The 10,263-nt window shown below is 38.4% G+C and overlaps 1 long non-coding RNA gene across 3 annotated transcripts; it reads right to left on the minus strand.

Annotated features, from left to right (window-relative positions):
- Positions 1-2,161: 2,161 nt before the first annotated feature.
- On the minus strand, positions 2,162-8,081 carry LOC138107540 (uncharacterized). 3 transcript variants are annotated; one of them, XR_011149575.1, is made up of 4 exons: positions 8,013-8,081; positions 7,358-7,465; positions 3,292-7,080; positions 2,162-3,215 (listed from the first exon to the last, which is right to left on the minus strand). It is a non-coding gene; the product is annotated as an uncharacterized lncRNA (long non-coding RNA). The 3 variants fall into 3 exon arrangements; XR_011149573.1 differs by having other exon boundaries at positions 2,162-7,080; XR_011149577.1 differs by lacking the exon at positions 8,013-8,081 and adding an exon at positions 7,776-8,002 and having other exon boundaries at positions 2,162-7,080.
- Positions 8,082-10,263: the final 2,182 nt, after the last annotated feature.

The following is a 10,263-nucleotide window of genomic DNA, read 5'->3' on the forward strand; positions in this document are numbered from 1 at the left end:
GGTCTTTCTCTCTGTTCTCACGTTTTTCTCTTAATGTTTCCAATGACTCACATCAATATAAATTACTGTGATATGTATGAAACAGCCATGGTCAGAACTTGCAAGGATTGAAAAGATGACAACAAAGCAAATCTATTTAACTCTGAAGTTTACTGCATGATCAGATTTGATTAGTTAAACAAGTCCAATCTTACTGTTCTGAAAATTTAAGGTGTTTTGAGGTTATTGTGCAAAGCTGCACCAAATGTGTTACACAGTACCACACAGACAAGTCAAAGCTAAATTAGGCAGGTCTGACAACTTCCTCCTTTCATTAAAATAAATGTCTTAATCATTACTTTTAAATTAACATTTTTCCCAGTGTACTTTAAAAATCACTAACAACCCTTGTTGTTAAATCTTTCTCTGCTTCCAGGTTCTTTTCATCACATCTGAAGAAGTGCAGATAAAACAGTATCCTAGGGTGACTGTATGATACTGTATTCCCTCTTGTCTGTCCTATGCCAAACACGAATTCTGTGCCTTCCTGTGTTTTCAAGCTGTTTCTCAGGAGAGGGGGGAGAGAAACCAGGCGAATTTTTCAGAGCAGTTTGTGCTCAAGGGCACACACTCCCCTGTGTTCCTGCTGCTGCAGAGCCGAGGAAAGCACCTTCCTGCTTTTAGCCAGCTCTTGGCTCCTTTTCTCAGAGAGAGACTGAGAGTTAAAACTTCTTTGCTTTTTAGATAGCCTGTTAGTTGAGGAAATAAAGGGTTTTTTTCCCTGAGACTTTGGCTTCTTCTTGTCTCCTGGAACTGTTCAGCAACACCAGAACATCACTGGGAGGCCCCACACCACAGCCTGGAGGGACCCACTCTGAACCCCAGCTCCAGAGAGGGCAGAGTCACACCTACAAAGAACTCTAAATCTTCCTAGGTCTTCTCCACAGCGAGAGGTTTTATTATTCAACATTATTAATTCTTTTTTCCATGTCTGCATATCTGCAGAATTCTGGGGAATTTCTCTCCGAACCTGGTGGAGGAGGGGCTGCTGAAATTTGCCTTCTAACAGAGGGACGTTCATTTCGGATATTTTTCCTCCAAATTTGTCTCAGACTGGGACAAACAGGTAATAAACCAGAAGGAAAGTCTTTTTTTTTTTTTCAGGTGACCAGTTCACTCTCATGCAAAATCATTAAAGAATGTAGCTTTTTGCTTATTGTTGGAAAGAAAGCTCTGATCATCTTCCATCCACATCTTGGCTGTACCTTCTTTCTCCATGAGAAATGATGTGCGAAAAGCCAGTTTATGAAATTGAAAGGGTAGGTGACATAGGCTGAGAGGCCACCAAGAAATTTGGCTGTTAGTAATGGGAACATCTTAATTTGTCCTTCTGTCCATGTATTCCCATGGAATGACAGTGTCTGCATGTAGTCTGACAATGGGTAATAGAGTCAGAAAGCATATATTAATGGAAATTTCTGATAGTATCATTTAAATCTGGTCATGGTCCAAAGACTGACTTCTGTCTAGCACAGACTAACAAATTCTGTTTTCTAGTTGTGCTCTTAGTAACTTATGCTTGATTGTATGTTGGATTTATCTTAGTAAACAGCAGGTATATCAAAATGAAAGCATCTGTCATTCAGGTGTATGGAGAGTATGTACAGAAAAGGTTCACCTGTAATTGAAAAAACAACGGGTAGGCAATTCCAGGGAATAGATAATGAAACATGAAAGGGATTGATGAATCCATTTAAAGTCATGTGAAAGAGGATTTTTTTTTTTAAAAGAGAAGAGGTTTCTACTTGAAAACTCTTGCACATTTAAAAATACTACATGAGATTATTTTGAAATAATAGATCTAGATCTTATCTTCATATGCCGTAAAAATATGCTGGAAAAATGAAGCTACATGTGCATAGAGTCAGCTTAGACTTCTACTTGTGAATCGTCTCAAACCAGCTCAAAGAGAAATGAGGCAAGTAATACAAAAAATAAAAACAGCATCTAGAAAAAAATACTGTGCAACAATGATGCTAGGACATTTGGGTTGGGATTATTTTGGGGGGGAATATATGGTAAATAATTTCTTGAAGCAATTAATATGGAGTCCTTATAGAGAAGGTGACTTTGGGCAAAGTCAGACAGACCCACTGGAACATAGAGACAAATGATCATTTAGCATAAATTAATTTATTGACCCATAAGTGAAGACGAGACACTTGCCATAGCATGCTGATATGTATCATTTAAGTTTGCGTGGGGAAAGAAAAAATAAATTTTCTTCTTCTTGTACCTGCCAATATTTTAAGTTGTTATCATGTTTCAGAGTATTTTGCTTCTATGTGCTTGTCACTGGAGCAAGCGATGACAGACCTGTTTCATGTCTGACATCCAGCGTCTTTTAACAGTACTTTGAAAAATGATTCACATCAACTCTATATGAGATTAGTCAGCTTGACAAATACAGCCCATCTACTCAATGAGTGTCAGAGGCTCAGCCCTCTAAAACTCTGGACTTAACAGATGTAGTCAAGCTTAGAGTGAAGGCCATAAATCTTCCAGGGCTGTGGGAGCTGCAGTTTATTTGATAGCTGCAAGTCGCTGAGGACTACTTTGAACTCTCAGTGAAAGACTCATATTCTTCCAGGGTAGAACTTGGACCAAATCCAAAAGCGTACTGTGTAGTTTAATTGAATGAATGAAACACAATGTTGATTTGCCAGCTGTTATATTAGAACCCATGCTTTTAATTCCTTGCTCACAAATTACTCTCTGCATGCAGGCGGGACTAAAGGACTGTTCCGCTTAACTCCCAGTAATTCAGAGCCCGCAGGGAGCTCCGTTGCACACAATGCAAATACTCGGAATAAATAGCAAAATATTCCTTAGTATGTAAATGAAACACCTTCAGAACTTTTAAGAAGTAACAGAGTCTCAAAGACTACCAATCACATTCTGCAATGAAATGTGTACAAAACATACATGCATACATACTTACATTACAGTGAGATACTTTAGTCTGGTCTTGGAGTGCTAAGATTTATCTCCTATTAGTCTATTCCAATTTTGAATTCAAAAAAGGATTAATTCAAAGTTCTCTTTCCTTCACCCCATCCAGTATCATGAATTCCAACAGCCTGTGCCCAGTCTGGCATATTTTAAAATGAACAGTCTGAATTGCTGAAAATGTGACAGAACCTAGAACAAAGATTTGGGTAGGCAGAGGAACACAGCTTGAAGGCAGACAATGGTGTTGAAATGTAGCTGTCATTTCCAAGTGGAAAGATTTGAAAATAACTCTTCACTTACCTGTCAGGATGATTTAGATGAAAGGAGAGAATAATTGTTGCTTCTTCCATAAGTGAAGACCTGAGAAGGTCTGAGCTCTTAGCTTTTTATTATGTTCTAAGAATGCAGCATTAGAAAGTAGAAATGAACTTCAGAAATTAGATGTTTTTAGCCACATGGACAGTCATTTGCATCTTGAATAATGGATTGCAAGGCCAGGTCCTGAAGACCACCATTGCTATTGTATTCGATTCAGTCCGCAATGCCACGTTTTATAGACCATATGTCATAATCCAGTTCCCTTTCACAACTGCAGACGGCTAGATGCAGATGTGTAACATCTCAATGAAGGTAGAAAAGGAAACTGATTACCAAAGATACATACTTGATATCATAACAGTTAGTAAATTACTAAAATCAACACTTTTAAAACCAAGATATGTTCTCAATAAGAAATTATGATGGAGTGATATTAGAGTTCATTTGCATATGTTAGGGTCTTAGGATAAGTGTATCAAATTAATTTAATTTGCTGTTGCATCTTACTTGAAGGCAAAATGTGCCTCTGGCCAAACATTCAAAGTTTAGGCCTGTTGCATTATTTACAAGCATTAAATGACAGTTTTAAAGGCAACTTCTAAATATATAACCCACACATTTAACTGAGTGAACAGTCATTTTGTAATGGAGACAAAATCCAGGATGAAAAGTTTAAACAGTTTAGTGAAATATCATTTTTGTCCTACCACTGCAACATATTCATTATGATGCAGTGCTAAATTTCTATTTTAAAGAAACACTTATCCTCACAGAGAGGATGATGTGGTCATTATGCCTATTCAGCAATTTCTTTTCTCGTTGATAACATGTGATCCTGTCACTTCTCATACATCATACACTGCTGAAAAGACAATTATTTTTATCCCTGGTATTCCATTTATTGGAGGTCTTCAAATATATCAATAGATTGGTTTTCACAACTGTTATTGTCTCTGTTTTACAGAGAAGTTCAGCAGACAAATAGGAATATATGGACACCCTTAGGAGCATTTCATATGGTACTGGATACTTTTCTATGCAACTGAATACTGTTCTAGATATCTAATATGACAACAGTGGGAAGTTAGACATTTAACACACTTCCAGACATTCTCACATAAACAATTCAAAACATGTTGCGGATATGTGCTTGGAGAAGACACAGGCTAGGTCATAGGGAACTAGAAGAGGTACTTTGCTTTCACATTTGCTTAAATTGACTTGGGCAAGTCACATAGGGGGAAAAAAACCCACCAGTTTTTCTGTCTTTAATATGCTCTTTAACAATAATTTTCAAAGTAATTCTTCTTACAGTAACGTGACTACCTCCCAGCATGGGCACTGAACAAGGCAGGATCTAATAACATTTTTCACCTTGTATGTAGAGGTTGGTATATCCATCTTTTGTGATTCAGCATTCTTTACTAGCTTATAAAGATCACCTGGATGTTCTCCTTTCTCCTGACAGATTCAGAATGCAGCACAAGCAACTTGTTAATATCGACATTACAACTTTGAAAGTATGAAGAGCAATTCTGGATGCCACACATTATTAATTAGGAGGTATCACAGATTATGTTGGCCGTACGGACACTTAGAAATTAAAGTCGAAGTGGAACTACAACAGCAGTGGGCAATAACACTCTCTGCCCATGCACTCAAGCATCCCTGGATACCAATAGGAATAACAATGAGGAACACCATCTGCTGAAATAATCTCTTTATACATGCTTGGCAGACCTGCAAAAAAGGAGGGGGAAGGAAGGCATGTGGAGGGTTTCTAGCCAAAATTTGCAGCTAGATAAAGGTAAGCACAGCAGATGTTGTCAGCACTTCACTCATGGGGTTTTGTTAGCCCAGCCACTGTTTTTTAGTAGGGACTAGAAAACGTCATTCAAGGGACCCACTGAAATTGGCCTGGTACTTTTCAGCAGTCAGGTGTTAACAACAGACAAATACATGCTGCTGTGAAATAAATTTAGATCCTAACAGAACCCAACTGCAATCATTGAGATGGAACTAATGTCTTTTGTGATTTCTGCACGGTAGGCTAAACCAAATGCTTTACAGAGAAGAGAAGGGATATTTTCTCCTATAGAAGCATGTAAGTTCAGACCTCCATCATTTTAAACGTTAGTCCTTGGAACACTGATAGTTCAGTTCACAAGCACATAGAGATTTGTCAGCTGAAAACCAAAACAAAACTCCTATTGAACATGTTTCCAAGTATCAGAGATACATAGCAGATTTACAGAGCATCATACAGTTTACAAACAATTTCAAAGGAACACTATACACTGAAGCTGTACCCTTATAAAGATGATTTTTTCCATTTTCAGTAAAAATCTGCAGTCTTTGCTCTGACCTGATTGCTCAGGGTCTAAGAAATTTTTGGTCTTGCCTTTGCCAGAAATGACCTTAGCTTGCTTTAATGACTGTGTGTTGCAGTCAGCTGGATAATGCCTGTCCACTTATAACTTCATTTGCAGGAGTACTGCATGTGGCAAAGCCTTGGCAAACCTTGGTGGTCATTGTGGGACAAGCAACAGCCCTTTGTATCAGGTGGGGCAGATGGAGGCTTCTGTTCAGCTTTCACACTTCTTATTGGAAAATGTGAAATAACAGCAAGCAGACACAAACAATTCTAAGGTTATTACTGATGAGACAACTCTGTATTAATTTGAACAATGAGCATATATTTTTGCAACAGAGTTAATTTTGACTGTTAAGATATTAATTTGACTAAGTGTAAGTGCTTAGTTTCAGGTATATGGCACATTCCCTTCTGCTTATAACAACACTTGCAGTGTATGGAGACCATTTACTATCTATTTTATGCCCTCCTGCAACAGCACTTTAAAGACGATTATGAACACGTGAATACATTTCTGCTGAATTAGCCAGAGCACGCAACATGAATTTTATGTTAGATTTATGCTGTTATGCTGACTTTATGTCAGCTGTGGAAAGACAGATGACACGTGATAAAGCCTGTTAATAGCACATAGTTAACATACTAGAAGTTTTGCTTTAATTTGAGTCAGCACTGAAAGATTATATGGGATCAGCACTTTGTTCCTTGCAGCTGCAACAGTTTGGTCTGGTACTGGGAACCTGGAGACAGGCCTTCCTGTATCCTAAACTTGTGGCCTTAGAAACTCTGATGTTGTACTTTTGACTGATATCCTATCTTACTCCTTTTCAGCTCTCGTAGGCTCTAGGACGTTCATACGACAGAGAATGCTCCTTTAGATTCAATAAGTAGGGGATATTTTGATGAATATGCTGATTATTTATCTCCTCAGGGCTTTTGTTGGTCACCTTATCTTCCCTTCTTTCTTTCCTCTCCCTTCCATCTCTGTTTATAATTCTCCTTGATTTTCTCCTTTCTGGCTTTTTTACTCCTTATCTCTTGGTTATGTCTGTCTCTCTGTTTCTCTTGCCTTCCCTGTTTTTTGATGAGTCTCTCTGCTCTGGCTTTCCCACAACCCACTCCACCCCTCCTTCTTGCTGCTCTCACTCTGCAGACTGCTCATCAGCACTCCTTTGCTGAGGAGCAGAGTGATGGACTGGCATGCAGGTTCCTGGTTTGAATGAGACGTTCATGTTTATGGAATAAATTGTGTGGGGCTTTGCTTTGACTACAAAGCTGTAAGTGGTGCTGGTAGTTTAGCATTTTCAATTTCCACTAAGTGAGCAAATGAGAGGTAAATAATGGCATTTACATAATGAATATAAATCCATTGTAATTTGATGATATTCAACAAGTACCTGAGGAAAAAATGTGTGATTATTTGAGAGAGGTCAGACTGTCAATATAAAAATGTATTCATTTGAAATTAAAACCCAAGGATACTAATAATAAAAATGTAAGAAAAAAATAAGATATTGTGGAGTAGGGATGGAATTTTCAGTTTGTAAAAGTCAGACAAATCAATCTTACTTGTCTAGAGATGGAAATTATATCCAGAAAAGATGGTCGAAAAATAAAAAATTAAATCAGTAGGAACTAAATTAAAACTATACTAGATTAGAGTGGCATACTGACCTTGTAAAAGCTGTAGTTACCCTATTCACAGTACTACTGAATGGACTGTTGTATCACAGGATGACTTTTGGTTATCTCCATGAAGGAAGTTGATGACTTTGATCCAGGCTGTAAAGCAAATTCAAAACATACAAGAAATTAACATGAATGACAAGAAAACATAGACACTGTGGTGGTTTTAGCAAGAGCTAAAAGGAACTCTTTCTTGGCAATTGTTTAACACAAGAGAAAAATGGCATTTTAGGATTGTTAATACATCCAGAGGGCTAAAACAGGGTGAGATTGCCACATCAGCAGCAGAGAACAATAAAATAATGCAATGCTAGCTGAAAATGCAAAACAGAAAAGATCTTTATAGAGGGCAAACCTTCATTAATATGAAAAAAAGATTATATGTCCCAAGGGGATAATTTCATACTTTGTCTGTGGCTGTCAAAGGACAGAAAGTACTCAGGAACTCTAATTTCATCCATCCCTTCCCTTAGCAATCAGCGAGCTTTCAAATCACCCCTCCCCTTTCTTGAGTTGTTTAATCCAGATCATAACTAAAGAATTTTATTGCTGCCTTAATCTCTCAGGCTTCAGCATGAGATGTGCATGGACTTGTTTCTGTAGCCCCCTGTTCCAACAAACTCCAGAGACCCACTGAAGGCACCTAAATGAGTAGCCATTGCTTTCCATCACAGCCTGGTAGAAATACTAACAGTAACAAAGGTGACTCAGCTCTTAAACTGGCTAAATCTATTTTGTGAGGAACTACAGGGCACATGTATTCCTAATTAGTGTTCCTAATTGATTGAAATTAGGACAAATTGATTGAAATTAAGAGGACCTGAAATAAACATAATCCTGTGCCGTTGTGTTAAATCAGCAACGGCTCTCAGGGATTTTGCATCCCAGCCTGCTGGGAGATGTAGGCTCACACACCACAAAAACCAGAGGGGTGTGTTGTTTTAGGATCCAATTCAAAGCACGTTGAAGTAAACGAGCTTTGATTGATTTCAGTAGGCTGTAGCCTCTGCTTGCCTATGGGCTGTCTGCAGAGGTGAGCCATCCCCTTTCACTTGCAGGGAGTGAGATGTGATAGCCTGTCCGACTGGCAGGCATTGTCTGCTACGGCTGACATCCCTTGTCATGGGTAAAATGTGCTTCTTTATGAATGTTGTGCTTGCATGTTCTGTTTGCTTTTGTGTTGTACTTACACTCCTGCCCTAATCCTCAACAACATCTACGTGCTGTGTGAGCTGTTTGCATATTCTACTGACCTTTCTCAAAGGCAGGAAGCGGCTGCACTGCTGCATCCATACTGACAGCTTCCGTTTGGCTTTTACATCTGCTGTCATCTTGCAAACTACTTTTCATTACTCTTCAAAAAAAGAAACCCTAATCACGTGCCTTATTCAAAACCAAATTATCCTGGTTTGGTTCCCAACTGGTTTACTGAGCTTGTATAAAACCTTGTGCTTGTGGAATGCATAGTAGAAGAAGAAAAGGGAGATAGAAAAGCAAATGCTTCACTAGTTTATTCCTCCCCAGTCTTTTAATTTAAGAATGATAGCACTCTTTAAATGCCAGATCTGATCAACCACTGAACTACAGAGGTGAAAAGAGATCATAATTAATCTGCAAAATTAAAAAACTTTTTTGCTAAGGAAATCTTGGCAACATAAATTATTGTTGCTTGTTCTATGCTCAGGTTTCTAGTTAGACTGAGGCTCTATCTTTCTACAGGTAAAATTTATATTGGCATGTTACAGCAAAAAACTCTCAGCCACTTCAGCAAAGACAAGTAAGATAAGAGCAGATTGTTTGCCCTCTTCAGCATGAGCAGGCTTTCCTCTTGTACTTAACAACATTGTCATGCACAGTGATTCTTCAAGCTCGAAGAAAGTTCTTTTTATGTATTTTTGTGCAGAGTGGGTTTTTTTTGTAGAAGTCTCTAGGTTTTTAAGAAAGTAAACTGTAACAAGCAGAACTTTACAAGCTCTGTAATTTGAAGTAACAAGCATTTAGCAGTAGCAGTGATTCACATAGGTTTGACACACAAAAGAAAATAACTGGAACTCAAGAAACATGGATAGTACCAAGTGCCGTGCAGTGTTAAATAGAAATATTTGAGCTAGCAAAGGCACCAGGAAACTGAATCATAATCCTGTTAGTATGGTACTTTTCCTAACCTAATACCTCCTGGTGACGAGTGCAAATGAAACAGCCCAGAGAGATGTGTGGACTTGCAAAGTTGTATTAATTCAGGTATGAAATATATACATGGTCATGGATTGTGTTGTTTTCATTGAACCTTTTATCAACTCTGGTAGGAGTTTTCTGCTTGCATACAGGCTGTTCCGTTGACTGCCTTCTAACTTAATTTTACCAGGCCATTTGTAAGTGTCCCCACCTGCAGTCTTTCCCTTCTCTGTCACTCAGTCTCATCATAGCCCCATGCAGTCTGTCCCATTTATCCATTTTTTAATAAAAGTGAAAACTTCCTTGTCTGAAAAATTCTTTTCTCCCCATTTAAATAACCAGGACCACCTCCTGAGCCCATAGCCATGCAGTAACTCTTTGAGCACTTCCCTTTTAGCAATACTGAATCTTGAGTGCCCAGACTTTTTGCCAGATTTTGTTTTAATCTAGCTCTTCACCCATGGCTCTACTACACCCAGATCCCGTTTCCCTGCTCCTCAACCTTGCTTCAGTGTCAGGTCATGTCTACCCACCCTGTTACATTTTGTCCTTTGGGACACTGATTCCCAACTTGACTCTTCTGATCCAAGTGCCTAATAAGTTTGCAGTTCCTTTTTTTTTCTCGCACAGCAGATTTTAATTTCTGTCTTCTATATTACCTCTTTCAATTTCACCTTCAGCCTCTTGCCTTGACAAACACACTATGTCTATCCTCACTT

This window comes from Aphelocoma coerulescens, chromosome 1 (genome assembly GCF_041296385.1).
Source record: "Aphelocoma coerulescens isolate FSJ_1873_10779 chromosome 1, UR_Acoe_1.0, whole genome shotgun sequence".
NCBI classification, from domain to species: Eukaryota; Metazoa; Chordata; class Aves; order Passeriformes; family Corvidae; genus Aphelocoma; species Aphelocoma coerulescens.